The sequence below is a fragment of the Centroberyx gerrardi genome, chromosome 2, assembly GCF_048128805.1.
Source record: "Centroberyx gerrardi isolate f3 chromosome 2, fCenGer3.hap1.cur.20231027, whole genome shotgun sequence".
NCBI lineage: Eukaryota > Metazoa > Chordata > Actinopteri > Beryciformes > Berycidae > Centroberyx > Centroberyx gerrardi.
Window position 1 is genome coordinate 33064992 of NC_135998.1, and position 15886 is coordinate 33080877.

Below are 15886 nucleotides of genomic sequence, written 5' to 3' on the forward strand. Positions count from 1 at the left end.
TTAAAATCGGAAATGAGACAAGTTGACAAGTTGAGCGCCGACTTCCTTCATGCCAGTGAGAGGAAACTCCCATTATGAGGCTGACCGCTCCCAGCAGCTCTGGATCTGCTGACTGAGGGTTTAGATGTGTGTGTGGAGCTTTCACAATTACAGAGTGGACATAATTGACCTCAGAGAGCCCTTTCTCACCTAATGTGTGTGTTGTTGGCTTTCGTTGTACTTGTGTGTGTGTGTGTGTGTGTGAGAGAGAGAGAGAGAGAGAGAGACTGATACAAGTGGGAAGGGATTTGAAAATGTCAATCTGTAACTGATGTACTGTATTGCTTTGGCAACATGGGCTTCTTTCCTGCAATGCCAGTAAAGCATATTTGAATTTGCATTTGAGAGAGAGGGAGGAAGAGAGGAGAGAGAGAGAGAGAGAGAGAGAGAGAGAGAGAGAGAGAGAGAGAGAGAGAGAGAGAGAGAGAAGGCACTGAGTGTGTGTGTGTGTGTGCGCGCTTGTGTGTCATCTCCCATTGTCAGATTTGGTTTACAGGTCATCATTTAACACTGTAAACACGCACGCACACACACACAGTGTACACACTTGACGTGAGCTACAAGTGAATAACCTGAATTAGAGGAACTGAAAAACAGCCAAGACTCCACAACTCAAAATGATAATAAAACATAAAAAAAATCTGCAAATGTATGTAAACTTTATACTCTGATTTAAAACCCAATCAGGAATCCACTCATTGAAAGACGAGCCTGGCCAAAGCATGAAATCCAAAACATGGGATGAAATAGGGGGATTTTCTGTTTCAGGCTCAAAATGCTCAGATGTTGTTGTGATATTTTAAGTTGTCAGATAATAAGAACTTACAGATGATAACAATCTACAATATGTGACACTTCAAGTTGACTTTAGTGATTTTTACATTCATTTGTATAAGGATTGTTTACACTGAAGTGGCTGTAAACACTGTGGTGAAATAGATCATCACCATTATCATCATAATTATCATATTTCACTAATGATGGTGTATACATATCGTAGTTATTCATTGTGCAAACTGTAGTGAGACAGATCATCATCAGCATCATCATCATCATCATCATTATGTTCATCATATTTCTCCAGCTATATCACAGTGATTGTCTCCAGATAAACAGCCTCTACCATATGTGTGAGTTTTCTTTCCCGGTTTACTGCTGGGTGTGTTCAGTCGTCCTCTGATGAAATCACGCTGTTGGAGACGGATTCCACAGATTACATCAACACAGCTCAGATGCACTGTGGGATTACATCAGCGCGGTCTGCAGGGATTTTCTGGGTTTCGCTCAAAAGCGTTCTCCAAAACTCATCGCCGAACGCTGCGAACCCGTCGATTGACAGAATTACTAATACTGCGCACTGAATGAAGCTTGGCAAGGCAGACGCGCGCATATCTGGTCGCATTCCGCATCAAAAAGTCAATTTCTTCGCATGACTCACCTACAATCTGACACACATTAGGCATCAAAAGATGATTATGATTTAAAAGAATGTCAGAGACTGCCAGTTCACTGCAAAAAAAATGTCCATCTTAAGTCATTTAGTCTCATATTACAGTAAAACCTTAGATCTTAATTTTCTTAAAACAAGAGAAACATTCTGCCAGTGAGGAGAGATAATCATAAACACTGCAAAAAAATCTCCATCTTAAGAGATTTAGTCTATTATTGAGTCATAAATTCACAATTTTCTTAAAATAAGTGAAAAAATCTGCCAATGGGGTTCGATAATTTCACTTGTTTCCGATGCAGCTTCACTTGTTTCAGGAATTTTCTAGAAATGAGTCTGTTGAAAGCAGTCAGAATAAGGCAGGTCACTGCACTGCTGTCAAGAAAATGACACTTAATTCTACTAAATTCTTGAAACAAGTTGATTTACATTGGAAACAAGTGAAATTATCGAACCCCATCGGCAGATTTTTTTCACTTATTTTAAGAAAATTGTGAATTTATGACTCAATAATAGACTGAATCTCTTAAGATGGAGATTTTTTTGCAGTGTTTATGATTAGTCTTCCATGCAAAGCATTTATGAAACAATGACACCACCAATAATTTATCGCCTTTGACTAATATTCATTACTTTTACTACTGTCTGTACCTCAAAATGTTGCCTGTGCATCATCAGTTTTTAAGATCCCTTACTTTGTAAAAAGTAGACACAATGACACGGCCTGACATTGCAAACAATACAGTAGATCCATGAGTCAGCAAATAAAGCTGAAACTGCTGCATGGTAATATTATCTGAAGTAGGGAAACTGACAGTGTGCTATTGTTAGCGTCAGTGACTCAGCGGCTTCATTACAACAGACACAATATATCAGACTTTTAACTTTTTGTGGCAGAGGAAGACGGACACCAAACTATCTATTAGTTCTACATATTCTTAAATATGTGTTTTATTTTAGAATGTATTTGTGGTTTCTGTTTTCTGGAAACCAATTCCTCTTTCTTTGGAGATTTTTCTAGTTCCTCTTTCTGTCTTTCCGTATGATTGAGTACACGTCCTCACTCGCAAGACACATAAACACACTTGACATCTGCCATTTGGCCGACACGCTTGCCCAAAGTGCCAGACAATGCCATGAGTGTATATATTTGGTATTTTGGCGGTCCCAGTGGGAATCAAATCCCCAAATCCTGGCAGTATTGGTACCATACTCTACCCCTTGAGCTATGCAAGTCTGTCTCTCTCTCTCACACACACACAATCTCTCTCTCTCTCTCTCCCCCACACCCACACACCCAAACACACCCAAACACACGCACACACACACACACACACACACACACACACACACACACAACAGTCCCCCCTGCCAAGCAGCACAGCAGAAAAGACAGGGAGTGTGTTGGAGTGCCCCAACACACATCCCTGTCTTTTCTGCTGTGCCTGATAGGCAGGGAGGGACAGCTCTCTGTGAGAGTGTGTGGAGTGTGTGTGTGTGTGTGTGTGGAGGGGGATGGGTGGGTGCTGTTAGCATCTGAATTATTTGGCAGCAACATCACCACAACTGACCAGGAGAGAACTATCTGGCAAACAAATGTTCAACAACTCAGCAGACTAGCTGCTAGCTGGAAGGTCAGTCCAGGTAGTATGAAGTAGGATCACAATCAAACAAGTGGAAAAGAGCAGAAAAAAGCACGCCAGCTGGAAGAAAAATCGCCACACTAGGCAGTAGACATCTCTAAACTGGCAACCCAGCTGATAGTTACACTAACATCAATAAACTGCCAAAATCCTTGTTTTTCTGTACGTGCTGCATGCCACAATGCTGTACTTCTGCACTGGTATTCTACAATATGTGGTTTGTCCTTCGTGCAACTTCCAAGAAACTGCAAAGACAAGGTCTGGTGCCCAGCTGCTCAGACACATTTTTTGTGTTACAATTTCAACTTTAGTCAACTTTCCAACACTTAATAAGGTGTAGGCTGCAGTGGTACACAAGACTGGTATCTCTTCTGAAACATAACCATATTTAAAGTCATCAACTCAATAAATTCTACTATATTTGACAGCTTTTCTTTTTTGGGGGGGCAGCAGCATGCTGCAGCAGCGCCACCAAACCGACAATGACAGCTTCCTGTCAAAACCACAAAGATTATTTTTGCATTAGTGTATATATAAACATCTATTTCTCAAAAATCAAAGTGAGCTTCAAGGTAATTGTCACCCCTAGCTGCTAAGCATATGGGCAGAATATTGCCTGTGTTTCGGTGAAATAAGATGATCAGTTGAAGATAAATTAAAGCAATAATCCCTTACTGATTTCACTCAATAAATCCACTTCAGTCATAAAGGACAGATGTAAATGAAGGGGAGGAGACAGTTTGAACAGGTGACTTGATACAATTTATATTTGCTATTGGTATCACCAAGCAGGTGATACCAACAGCCAGAACATGTACATTACTTTTAATTAATTTTGGTGTTTGCATTGTTGCATGTATTCATAGTATTCTGTTACATCACCACATGGCCATCTTGGTAGGGAAATAACAGGTGATTGTAGTAAATTAACAGGTGATTACAATCAAATGGCAGCCACAGCCAGTGAGATGTGTATATGGTAAAGCACCATATTGCATGTGACATAATGGGAATGCTATGAATACTGTTTGATAATAACAAAGTAGCCTGCATTAAAAAAGGCCATGAATAAAAATCAGTCAAACCGACAAGTGTGTAATAACCAGAATGGAGATAGCTACAGTTCCATGGAAGGCAACACTAAAATAGACATGTTTCATAAGAACTGGAAATGGTTGCTATAACTCTAGTGGTAAACACAAAGGTAAATAACATTTCAAAAAGTGTGTCGTAACCAATGCCTCATACATAGCTGCGTCACTCTGGTAAAGAAAGCCCTCTCGAGTATTATTGCTAAAACATCAGCTTTATGATGCCTTTCAGCATGATATCCACACTATATGACCCTCAGGTGCCAATAAAGCAGCGATTTAAACAGATAGGAATTGTTTTTTTTTTTTTACTGTTTAGGTGGCATTGAAGAGATTCTGTTTCGGCCACGAAAGCTCACAGAGTTTGGCTTCACGTTACCTGTATGAATGTGGAAGCAATCTGAACTTTGGATGTAAGTATGGATGGAATGCAGGTCCTGCAGACGAGGGGGAGGAGAAATCATGCTTTCAATCATCACGACACAGATGTTTCAAGGACTGCGTCTCGTGCAGCGTGTCAAAGTTCATGTGGGGGAAACATAAAACAGCCATCCTCGAGAGAGACAGGTCCGTCTTTGATGCAGTGGGCATTTTGTTCAAATTTAACAAGAAAGAAAGCAAGGCGTTCCTTCTCCTAAGTGGGAAGAATCCACTTATTTCTTCCCTTCAAATTCCCCTGTGTTGATGTGTTTCCAGCATAATTTACAGTGTGTGCAATGAATGTTGGAGGAGTATGTTTTTTTGTAATCCGGCCAAATCTATCCATCAATCAAAACTTACTAATAGGACCAACAAGCAGCCTGCCCCTGCTTTCCTCGTTACCTAGGAAACCAGAGGTCCTGAGAAACATCACGTTCCCATATTTGGAGTGCTGGTGTCATATCCATGGTGACGCTGTCTGATTAATCAGCTGGCGAGAGTTCTAAGGACTCATGAGGGTTTCTAAAAGCATTAAATGCATATAAACAATGAGTAGAAAATACTTGGCTCTAAAATGCAAAGAATCGCTTTAACGCTCACATTTTAACAATTTAAACTACTCATTCTAAATTTCAGATTCCTCATGCATGATCTAATGCAAAAACAAAGAGTTGAGGAAAGGTAAGAGTATTCTTCTCTTCCTTATCCTTACTTCTACCCTTCGTCTCCTTCTACCCTTCTCCATACTCTCTCCCTCTGTCCTAGTCTCTTCCTATCCTCTCCTCCTCCTCCTCTGCATTTCCCTTTCTCCAAACCTTCTGAAGTAGGTGTGTTTGTGATAAAATGCTGCATATCTCTCTAGCTATGCTTTGAACTTTTGAAGGGGGTCCTGCAGATGGTGTATTAGCACTTAACTCATCAACAAAATCCAGTTATCATGATTTTCAACAACAAGGATTAGAATAAAGGTAAGCAGAAAAGACAATTTGAACGTTATGTCATATGTGGCAAACCCCACCCATCTGACACTTAGATGGAGTGAAACAGCCAAAAAACAAAGTATTTGTAAATAGTATTGGGTCCATGTTTTAGAGGTATGCAGTCAAAATCAATGTCTACATTAGGGAGTGTGTGGTTTAAGAAATGTGTTAAATCATTATTAACCATTACAATCTAAATGCAACAGAGCTGTTATTGTAAAACCCTCCCTATCACAATTAGTAGTGATATATTTTAATGACCCGATGTCTCAAGAAGAGAGATTTAATCTGTTATTTTCTCATTTTTTAAGAACGCTTAGAACCCCGCTTTTTGACGTGTCTCCGCCCAGTTTTGAGTTTTTCAAAAAACTAGGTACCAAAATGTGTCTGAAGAAATTCGTATTAACAGCTGCTGGCTATGTTATATCGCCAAAGTTGTACCAAGTTCCCATAGTTTAAGTTTGACTGAATAATTTACAGAATACTATTAGGTTAATACCTTAAACATGGGATAGATATTGTTAAGTTAACCTATCTAATCGCCTGCTCAGTCAGTTTGGGTTGTGAGAAAACTTTAAAGAAAACTTGAAGAATGTGGGTTCCTTGAGTGAAACAGCTTGAAAATCACTGGCCTAATCTATCTACAGTACTGTAAATGGCTTTCACACTCCACTACAGCATCAAAGCCCCCCTGAGGTCTGTGGCAATGGGTGGTAGGTGATCAATTCTCTCTCTCTCTCTCTCTGTTGAACACACACACACACACACACACACACACACACACACACAAACAAGCACCATTTGAATCCCAGATTAGTGTTAGCATGTCTCTTTGAGTATTTAATTAGGGCACAGCACAACAAAAGGCCAACTACAGTACACAAGGAGCATTTGGCTTTCTTTACAGTAAAACCTTTTCATTCTGTTAAAACAGCCCTTGATACATGGGCAACTTTGTGAGGCTATAGAGGTGCTCAATATTGTCTAAAGATTAACAGCATTAACAGCAAGAATTAGCTAAAAGACACCAAACTCTCTGAAGAGACTAGTATATCGTCTTTTAGGTGTAAGTGGTCAAAGTGTAGTATGTAAAATTAAGTGTATGTTTTTAATTCTAGGCAATCTGGCGCACCAAATACATGTTGATGTCATCTGGTGTGGAGTTTTAAAGACCAATTTGGGTGGGAAGATGGGGATGTACAGAAAATAGCATGAAAGTTTATAGGACAGACACAGACTGTTCCACCTTTGGAGATCTAACTTTATTTGAGTAAGTTCGGGGGTAAAATAAGATGGTAAAAGTGAAGGAGTTGAACCAGTGATTTGTATCCCAAGATATTTGAAGCCTGGAAGTATCATTTATTGGGCACATTAATTCACTTTTATGGTGATTTTGTTTATGCCCAGAGAGGGAGCCGAAGCTGAAGAGGGACACTATGTGGGGTGTGGCAGTAACAGGATCTACAGATCATCTGGAAATGAAGAGACCTTCTGTGCCCTCATGCAATATCTCCCACAATGACGTGCTAAAAAAAAAATGTAAAGCAGCTTGATTGCTATTACAATCCAAAGGGGAGACAGGGGACATCCTTGTTCTGCGCCCTCCGTTAAACAAAAATATGCTGATCCAAAGCTGTTGGTGTAGACAGTCACTCTGGGGAGCTATTAAAGAACTGGATCCAGAGAATTAATTTATCACCAAATACACATTTCCTGAGCACTGCAAATGGCTCCATTCTCCCCTGTGAAAAGCCTTTTCAGCATCAAGTCTAGCATTAATCTCTGGGAAGTCAGAAGGTGATGGCGAGTTTATAGAAGTTAAAAGCTTCCCAGCATTCGAGAAAGAGTGAAGTCTGGTGATGAAGTCTGTCTGTTCCTCCAAGAGGATGTAAGGTACGATTTGACCCAATCTGAGCCAGTGTCTGCTAAAACTTAACTGTCTGTAATCAAAGGTAATGTAGCTTGACTGTATTCAAGATACAGTCATTCCCTTTTTGAGGATTAAGGAAATACTTTCCTGTGTCATTGTGGGAGGAATGGAACTATTTGTCCAATGATATGGATTAAATATATATGATAACAAATGGGAACGTTTTCCCCTGAAAGTCTTAAAATTCAATGGCCGTCAGGGCCATAGCTGAAGCGGTGGTGTAAAAAATAAATAGAATTAGGCCAAGCAAATCGTAACCAGAGGGGTTACGATGGGTTAGGGGTTGTATTTAAGCGGTCTTGTTATAAGAAATAAAAACTTTTGTCTTGACCTGAATCGTGTTGTTCTTAGAAAGGCTGCAAGAGGTCAGTAAAGCACCAAAATTAAACTCGACATGGCAGCAATATAGACAAACATACACCCAAGTGTAACCTTAACTAACCTAGGACAAATTCAACAATGTGCAAAGGTAGTACAAGAGCAAAACAACTAGTAAAAATGTTAAGTTGTAGACTGTTCATTATTATGAAGAGTCACTGAAAGAAGATAGGACATTAAATTATGGCAATTCTATCGTGGGTTGCACCAATATGTTGATACAATATTCACTGCGTCAATGCAGACCTAAATACAAAACAGCAGCCATAGTCAAGCAAGTCGAAATCAGCATTAAACATGAAGGCAAACCAAATCTGGACATTTTAGAAGAAAAAAAAGGTGAGGAAAAGAAGTACAGAAGTTTTCACTATAATATAGCAGCTAAATTACTGGAATTAGCATATGCAAGAGCTACAGCAGTAAACCGATTAGCAAACGAAAAGGTACTCACACAACCACTGCACAGGTAACACTGTTCACTCTTGCTGCTGCTCCTGAGAGCCAAGCAACTAGTCCGTCTGTAGAATTAGTCCCACTGAATGTAGCAGTTCTGCCACAGATTAAACAAATCCATCATGTTTTTCCCTCCAGTGCCAGTGGGTTATATTACTTGTGTCCAACTGTAAATTAACAGGTCTAACGGGTTTAAAAGCAAACCAACTAGCAAATTTAACGTAAGCTCGATAACAATGCGTTAATGCCAATGGCAGAGAGGATCCATAAATGTCAAGGTGTTCCTAGTTAGGCACTAACCAGCAGCAGCATCAGACAAAAAGCTACCCACCTCTGGAGACAGTAAATCATCCTGTCCCTGTCACGGGAGTTGCAAAGCAGCCATTTGGTCGTCATTCACAGATCCAGATTGGTTTGTATTGGATTAGTTTCCTACGCCAAGAGTCAGCAGCAGAAATGTGCTTGTTGTAAGAGAGCTGTGACTCACACTTCTACGTTTTTACCCTCGAAAAGCAAGGGTAGGAACCTAATATTTTTGTAGTGACTAATGAACTACCAAATAGTAGCGATTTCAGTGAATCAAATGATACACACTTATGAATCACATTCATACCAGAATCTGGGGGAAAAAAATGAATTATGGACATGATTCCAACTGCTTCTCTGGGCTTTATCAGGCTTTGTCCTTATAATAATAAAAAGTTAGAAAACTATTATCAACCATGATTTTGCACTGGAGCAAGAACATTCCTGGCCAATCTAATGGCCGCAGTTCAACACTTGGGAGCGATTAGGATTCATCTTCTTTGACATGAACTTCATGACATCAGTCAGGGATTCAGGGATTTTGATGACACATAGGTCTATAGGAGATCTCCATAGTTGCAGTCATGTCACTGTAGTCAGATAGGGCTTTCATTGGTGAAATGAACAGTGTCCAATGAGACTTTTGAGACATTAGCAAAAAAAATCAAGTGTCTTTATTTCTTTTTTTGTGATGTGTTTTAGAGATTGGCTAAAAAACTGTCATATGGGAAAATTGTGAAATATTCAGAGTCACCCTGTAACACTTAACAACCTTAAGCATCCAGCTGGGAGTCCCTGGGAACACTGATTTTGTCAGTTATTTATCTCCATCCCCACTGCAGGTGAGGTTAACATTTTGGGGGCCTTACTACCTTCCCAGTTTTACAAATGAAATCGCCTTAAGAGAGTTCAGTGAGAAGTGAAGTTAGTTCATGAGATTGTTGCTGAAGTTCAGGGCCTGAGTCCAGCGCACAGCACGGTGTACTGAGTCCTGGCCGGTAGTAGCCAGCACCAAGGCGTGTACTTTGGGAGGAGGCCAAAACCGCCAGAGATGTTTGAGGACTATCAGTATGCAGCTGGCCTGGTCATCATGTTTTAGCAATGACACTTAACAACACTGGAGCTGACTACACAGGCGTTTCCCGTTGATAATGGATAATGTTTTTTTTTTTTTTTTTCTGTTAGAACGGTTAAGAGGGATCACATTTGGGAGACAGACAGAGAGAAAGAGATAGAGAGAATCCCATGAAGAAAACAGACGCAAAAAAAATCCAAATTCCAAACACATTCCCTGAATGCAGATCAGCGTGGAAAATCAAGACAGATGTCTTTTTTTTTTTTTACTCCCAGACCCAACCGCCGCTTGTTTTTTTCCGGTCACTTCCTTGCACAAATATTGTTCCAATCCCTGGGTTTGATAAAGATCCCAGCTCTGGCGCAACAAGTCCTTCATTCCAGCCGCGTCCCCATTCTCAACCTCTATAGGCGCACAACCGAGCGGCTTCCTATCGAAATAACGGTGCGCACAGCAAATTCGGGCATCTGTTAATGCCATCAAAACCTTTATCTGCACTGAAAGCTTTCTTGCCACGTCTACGTGGCAGGTACAGTTTGATTATGTAAAAATGCCCCTTTGGAGCATACGTAGGAAAACGCGCTAAAGTTTAAAAAAAAAAAATCTCAACTATTTTCTGTGCCTCAAAGATGAATTTAAAAGGATTCATTCAGTAAGCATGACAAGATGTGATATACTTACAGCGTCCTTTCCAGTGAGAGCGGTAGGTAGGTAGTTTAGCTTACTCCCAGACTGTTCCTGGATGTCCAGCTTAAGTTTGATTCGGGATGCGTAAAATTCCTCCAACGGAGAACTCCTTGGGACTCTGCCTGCGCAACGCTGGTGTCAAAGACGTATCGGTTTATTATCAGACTCCAAATCCAATACACTGACATGTAACGTTTTCATTTTACGTCCGTAGAGAAAATCACAGTGTTTCCTCCGTTTTTTTTTCCCACCCGTGTTTTATTTTCGTTTTTTTCCAGATGGAGCAGCCTTGGTGTCTCCGTTCCGTCTCCGTGCCTCTCTGCGCTCGCGCGGCGGCTCCGCCAACCTCTCTCTCTGACCGACAGACTGCCACACACTCCACAGGAGAGGACCTTTGTCTGCACATGACGTCACACGCACGCACGCTCGCAAATGCACGCGCGCACACACACACACACACACACACTGACACACTGCAAAAAATGACAAATTTAACAGTCATTTAGTCTAGCATTGAGACTTAGCATATTATTTTGCTTATTTTGTGCCAAAGGGGAGACATGATTTCACTTGTTTCCAATGCAAATCAACTAGTTTCACGAATTTTGACAATTCAATCAACTGATATCTTGAAAAAAAGGCAGATTCTCCACAAGTTTCAAGATATTGTCATTTTCTGAGAACAGGTGAAACTGCATCGGAATCAAGTGAAATCACCTAAAAAATCTTGTTAGGTTATTTCACTTTGTTTTTGGAAAATATATATTTTAAGACTCAATACTAGACTAAATGATTTGTTAAGATGGACATTTCTTGTAGTGCACACAGTGCGAGAGTTGTTCGTTTTTCCCTCAGTGCGTAATTGGAAACACATTTTTTTTCAGTAACTTGTTAAGAAGAGGAGAGAGACAGGAAGGGAGAGACGGGACGGGTGGAGGGAGAGAGAGAGAGAGAGAGAGAGAGAGCGAGTGAGTGAGTGAGTGAGTGAGTAAGATAGAGGGACTCAAAGACACATTGTATTCCTAACCAATTAACCTTCCACATAATATATTGGAAATATTTCCTCCTGTCTGCCAGCGTTTGAGTCCAAGTGAAATGAAAACCTCCTCACATGAAGTTCTCTCAGGTTGTGGGAAAGTATTTGGTGGGGACAGTTGTGTCTGCCAGCTTTGCACCATCTGAGAACACTTAGTGAGGTGTTTGTAGTAAACCAACCACCATGGCTGTAGGAGTGGAGTGTTAAAGCTGTGATACATGGGCACAACCTTAAAGCAATGCAAGCAATTCTGCCAATAATTAGGAACAATAATGTTTTCTCATGATATGTTTGTCCCATTATTAAGTTAAATATGCCATCTACTTTGATTTTTATGTATCTCATTTGCCAATTCCCATCTCAAAATCGCCCCCCCCTTACCTCAAAATGTCACCCGTACATCAACACCCATATATTGCCCGTGCATGACATGATCTGCAGATAGACGGCAGGCTTTTTAGGAAATCTCAATCGTTCACTCATGCCAACAATTACAGTATGATCTCAGTATTTTGTACTCACTCACTCTACCACCCACATTGATTTTGTCAGTTATCTGCAAGGGTGGAAGTAACTAATTACATTTACTCACCTTACTGTAACTGAGTAGCTTTTTTGTGTACTTTTGAGGTACTTTTTAAAGTCAGTAATTTTATTTTTCAGATTCAGAAAGCTTTATTGTCTATCACAAAAATAACAGAAAATTTGTCTGACGTGCTTCATAAAAAAAGACATAAAAATGTCAGGCTATTACATAAGCACAATAAAAAGACATAAGGGTTAAAAACATACATGAGATTAGAGGTAAAAGAGTAAAAGTGCATGTGGCAATGTACAAATATGACAGTGTGTGAATGTATGTTTTTACTGAAGTATTGTACTTCACTACATTTTAAATCACATCCATTACAGAGGACAGATTTTGTGTCTCTCCATCAGCAACAGAAACTGGATAAATGTAAATTGATACATTTTGAAGCCATTCATAGTGAACAGTCAACAGTAATCTGGCTTTACTTTGATTGTGCACTTTATTTTGTAATTTCCAAATTTTTCCAGTTAAAAGAATCTATAGTTTGAACTCTGTCCTCTCTCCTTTTAGAATCACATGGAAAAGATCACAGCTAACAACGTTCTCTTTTCTAAAAAAATAACTCAGTAACTTTTACTCTGAGGACATTTTAAATGAGACACTTTTTACTTAAGTAGATTTTTACACCAGTACTTTTACTTCTACTTAAGTAAAATATCAGCAAAGTAACAATATTTCTACTTGAGTAGGGCATTGCTACTCTTTCCACCACTATCTGTTCCCATAAATGCTGCAAACCAACTTGCCCTTCTTCATCATGTCTTAGAGCAGAGAGCATTCAAATAATGCAGAACATGCTGAAAAGACTAAATCAAATTTCACGTTCTTTGGAAATTTCAAAATAGAAAATCATGTTTTATGGCCACTTTTATCGCCTGACAAACTCAAGGATGGGAACGGAATGTGTGGAACCACACAGCACCGAGGGCTGGGGAAATCTGTTTGCTTTGAGTGAATTGTCAAAATACTTGTAAACCAGCTATGCTACATTGGTGCTCTTGTTGCGATAGAAGCTCCTCTATTTAAGTGTAACAGACCAAATTTAAACCGTGGTCTCCCACATTGAAAGCGAAAGCAAACATCCACCAGTTGGCCAAAGGAGAATCCTGCCTGCTGTCCGGGGGAGATACTCAGGCTTACAAGGCTTCAGGCAGAGATAGGCTTGTCTAAACTCACAGAGCTGTCTCCTACGTGTGAACGAAAACAAACTGCTTCTGAAGATGGACTCATCATTTTTCTCCAACATGAAAAAATATCATATATATATGTTAGACAAAGGAAAAAGCAATATATTTTGGTATGTGAAGTCTCAGGCATGGCGACTAATACAACACAAAATGTTTTCACAGTGTGAGTGGGAAATACAGAGCCATTAAATATAGCCTACTGGAGTATTAAAAGTTATTATATCACCTCTGTAATGTCACAAATGTTTCATGGATGTGCCTCTCATATTGCCTTTTTCATGTCATGTTGTTCTTTGATTTGTTGTAGTAATTCTTTGATGTAAGTCATTCCTTCGAATAGCATGAAAGCAACCCATAAATATGGAGAGAGTTATTATATGTACCCGTGCCATGTACCAGTCAGCCAAAGGACAATGTAAACTGCCTATTTCAGTTTATAAGGTCTCAAACAAGGCTGCTCCTCTCCACAAGAGGCGGGAGAGCAGAGTGAGATAGAAAAGTTTGAATAGCCTATATTATAAAATTCAAGTTTAATTTGCACTCATTGCAAGTCACTGCTGCACTCAGTGAAAGCTGCTCTGGATAAATGGTCAAAATGTTAATGAAAAAGTAATGTAAAAGTATTTATAGTGTAATTGCTAGAAGGCTGAACTCCAAGAACATCACAACCAGAAGATAAGCAGAAAATCAGTATGAAATATTGAAGATAAGTAACAGCAGCAAATATGAAGACAGAGAAGACAGAAAGTATAAAGTAGAATTAAGGCAAAAAAAAACCCCAAAAAACAATAAAAATAGACCAGATGAGAGAAATATTTATTCAAAATAAATAGAAGAACGATAGGAGATTACTGAGTGTTGATAGCAGTCTGTCCTTGTGCTGTGGCATTGATAGTTTGTTTTTTGTGTCTGGTCACCCTGCCCGTCAACATATCTGTGTGGGGGGAGCCAATCTCTAAACTAAAGGCCCTGACACACCAAACCGACTTCAAAGAACCAGCGGCGACGAAGGCCGACTGTTGCGTCGCCTCACGTCGCCTGCGTCTGGTCCAAAAAGTTGCACTTTAACACACCGCAAAGACTACAGCCGACGGCCAACTAGCACGTACGTTCTGCGCCTGTATGAGGGGAAATAACTCTCCATACCTTATGTCTGATAAGAAGTTGCAAATGGCACTGGCGTTGTCAGCCCTTGGTCTTTTGGTTGTGGAAGAAGAAAGGAAGAGGCGGAGGCGAAAAATAAGGAGAAACCGCACTAAATGGGTGAAATCATGAATAACGTTACTCAGCAACAGGCTCAAGGGGCTTTCCCGAACCTGTCGAGAGCTGGAGATAAATGAAACCTCCGATTTTAAAAATTTCGCTCGGCTCTTTCCTGTTCAGTTCCACATGTTGAAGGAATTTATCAGTCCAATCATCCAGAGGCAAAACACGAACTACCAATCAGAGTGATCTCTCTCACCGACGGCTCCGACGCCGATTCAACATGCTCAATCGGCCGAAAAGACGCCGACAGGGGTCCGACTAGTGCCAACGGTGTGGGACACACCGCAAAAACTAGGGACACCGACCCTTACCGACGGCCCGACATTGGCCGACGGCCGACTGTCGGCCTGGTGTGTCAGGGCCTTAAGAGTTCAAAGAAGGTTGTTAGCAGTGTCCTTGCATAGGGTTCCTCCTCTCGCCGAGTTCTGGTACGGACAGGGTTTGGAGTCGTAGAGGCTGGATGTCCTGGACGGTAAAGAAAGCTCTTCTCTGGATGTGCTCTGTCTTCTGTTTGTCTTCTGCTGGTCATGTAGCTCAGTGGGTTGAGCATGGTCTTACAAGAGTCTTACCGTGCGTTCACACTGCAAACAACACAATCAACAAGTCACCAGAAGTCCTACAGAGCTGAGCGACTGCATGGGGAAACTCAGACGATGTGCGGACGCTCAACAAGCTTGTCGGCTGAGAAAAGTTGGCCATGCATGGAAGTTTTTGCGGTCGTCGGCCGTCAACAGCCAATCAGATATGCATGAATCCTTGTTTCCCTACTGATGTGATTTAGTTTCATGAACAATAGTTCCACCAGGCAAGTGCAAAAGTTGATTCCAGCCATTCAAAGCTTCCCAGTTCTCTACAACTTTTTATTTGAAAGACTACAGGAATACACTTCTCAAAAATGATGGTTGGAGAATGCTTGCATCCATCGTTGGGGTCGATAGTAAGGTCTGAAGGCATTTTACAGTTTTTCTGTTTTGCTAATTAGTGCTTGCCAGCTACTTATGTTAACTCGTTACAGCAACGCAACATTATGAAAGGCAATACCAAAGCAGCAAAAAATACATGATTTGCCTGTTCAAAACTTTGCAGTCAGAGCCTCTGGCCCCGCCCACAACAGGTCAGAATGGAGCGACCCATCAAACAAGTTCCTTGCAGCCTGAACGCACGGCCAGGGATTTGATTCCCACTAAGGCCCCCCATGCTAAGAGTGCATGCTGTCATGGTTACCGTAAGGTGCTTTGGACCCATTACAGGTTCTTCTGAACGACCATATAGTTCTGCCATTAAGTACTCACATCACCTCAGTAATCAGAAATCTCATGTACTTGAGAGCCATAGCGCCCATCCTAGTACGCATTC

General features: G+C 40.7%; 1 protein-coding gene across 1 annotated transcript in view; it reads right to left on the bottom strand.

Moving 5' to 3' along the window:
- Window positions 1-10520, bottom strand: part of lpar1 (lysophosphatidic acid receptor 1) — a 45921-nt gene extending 35401 nt beyond the window's left edge. Inside the window, exon 1 of the mRNA XM_071906014.2 lies at window positions 10444-10520. The gene's annotated coding sequence lies outside the window, so the exon portion shown is untranslated. The remainder of the gene's footprint in view (window positions 1-10443) is intronic.
- Between the last annotated feature and the right edge of the window lie 5366 nt (window positions 10521-15886).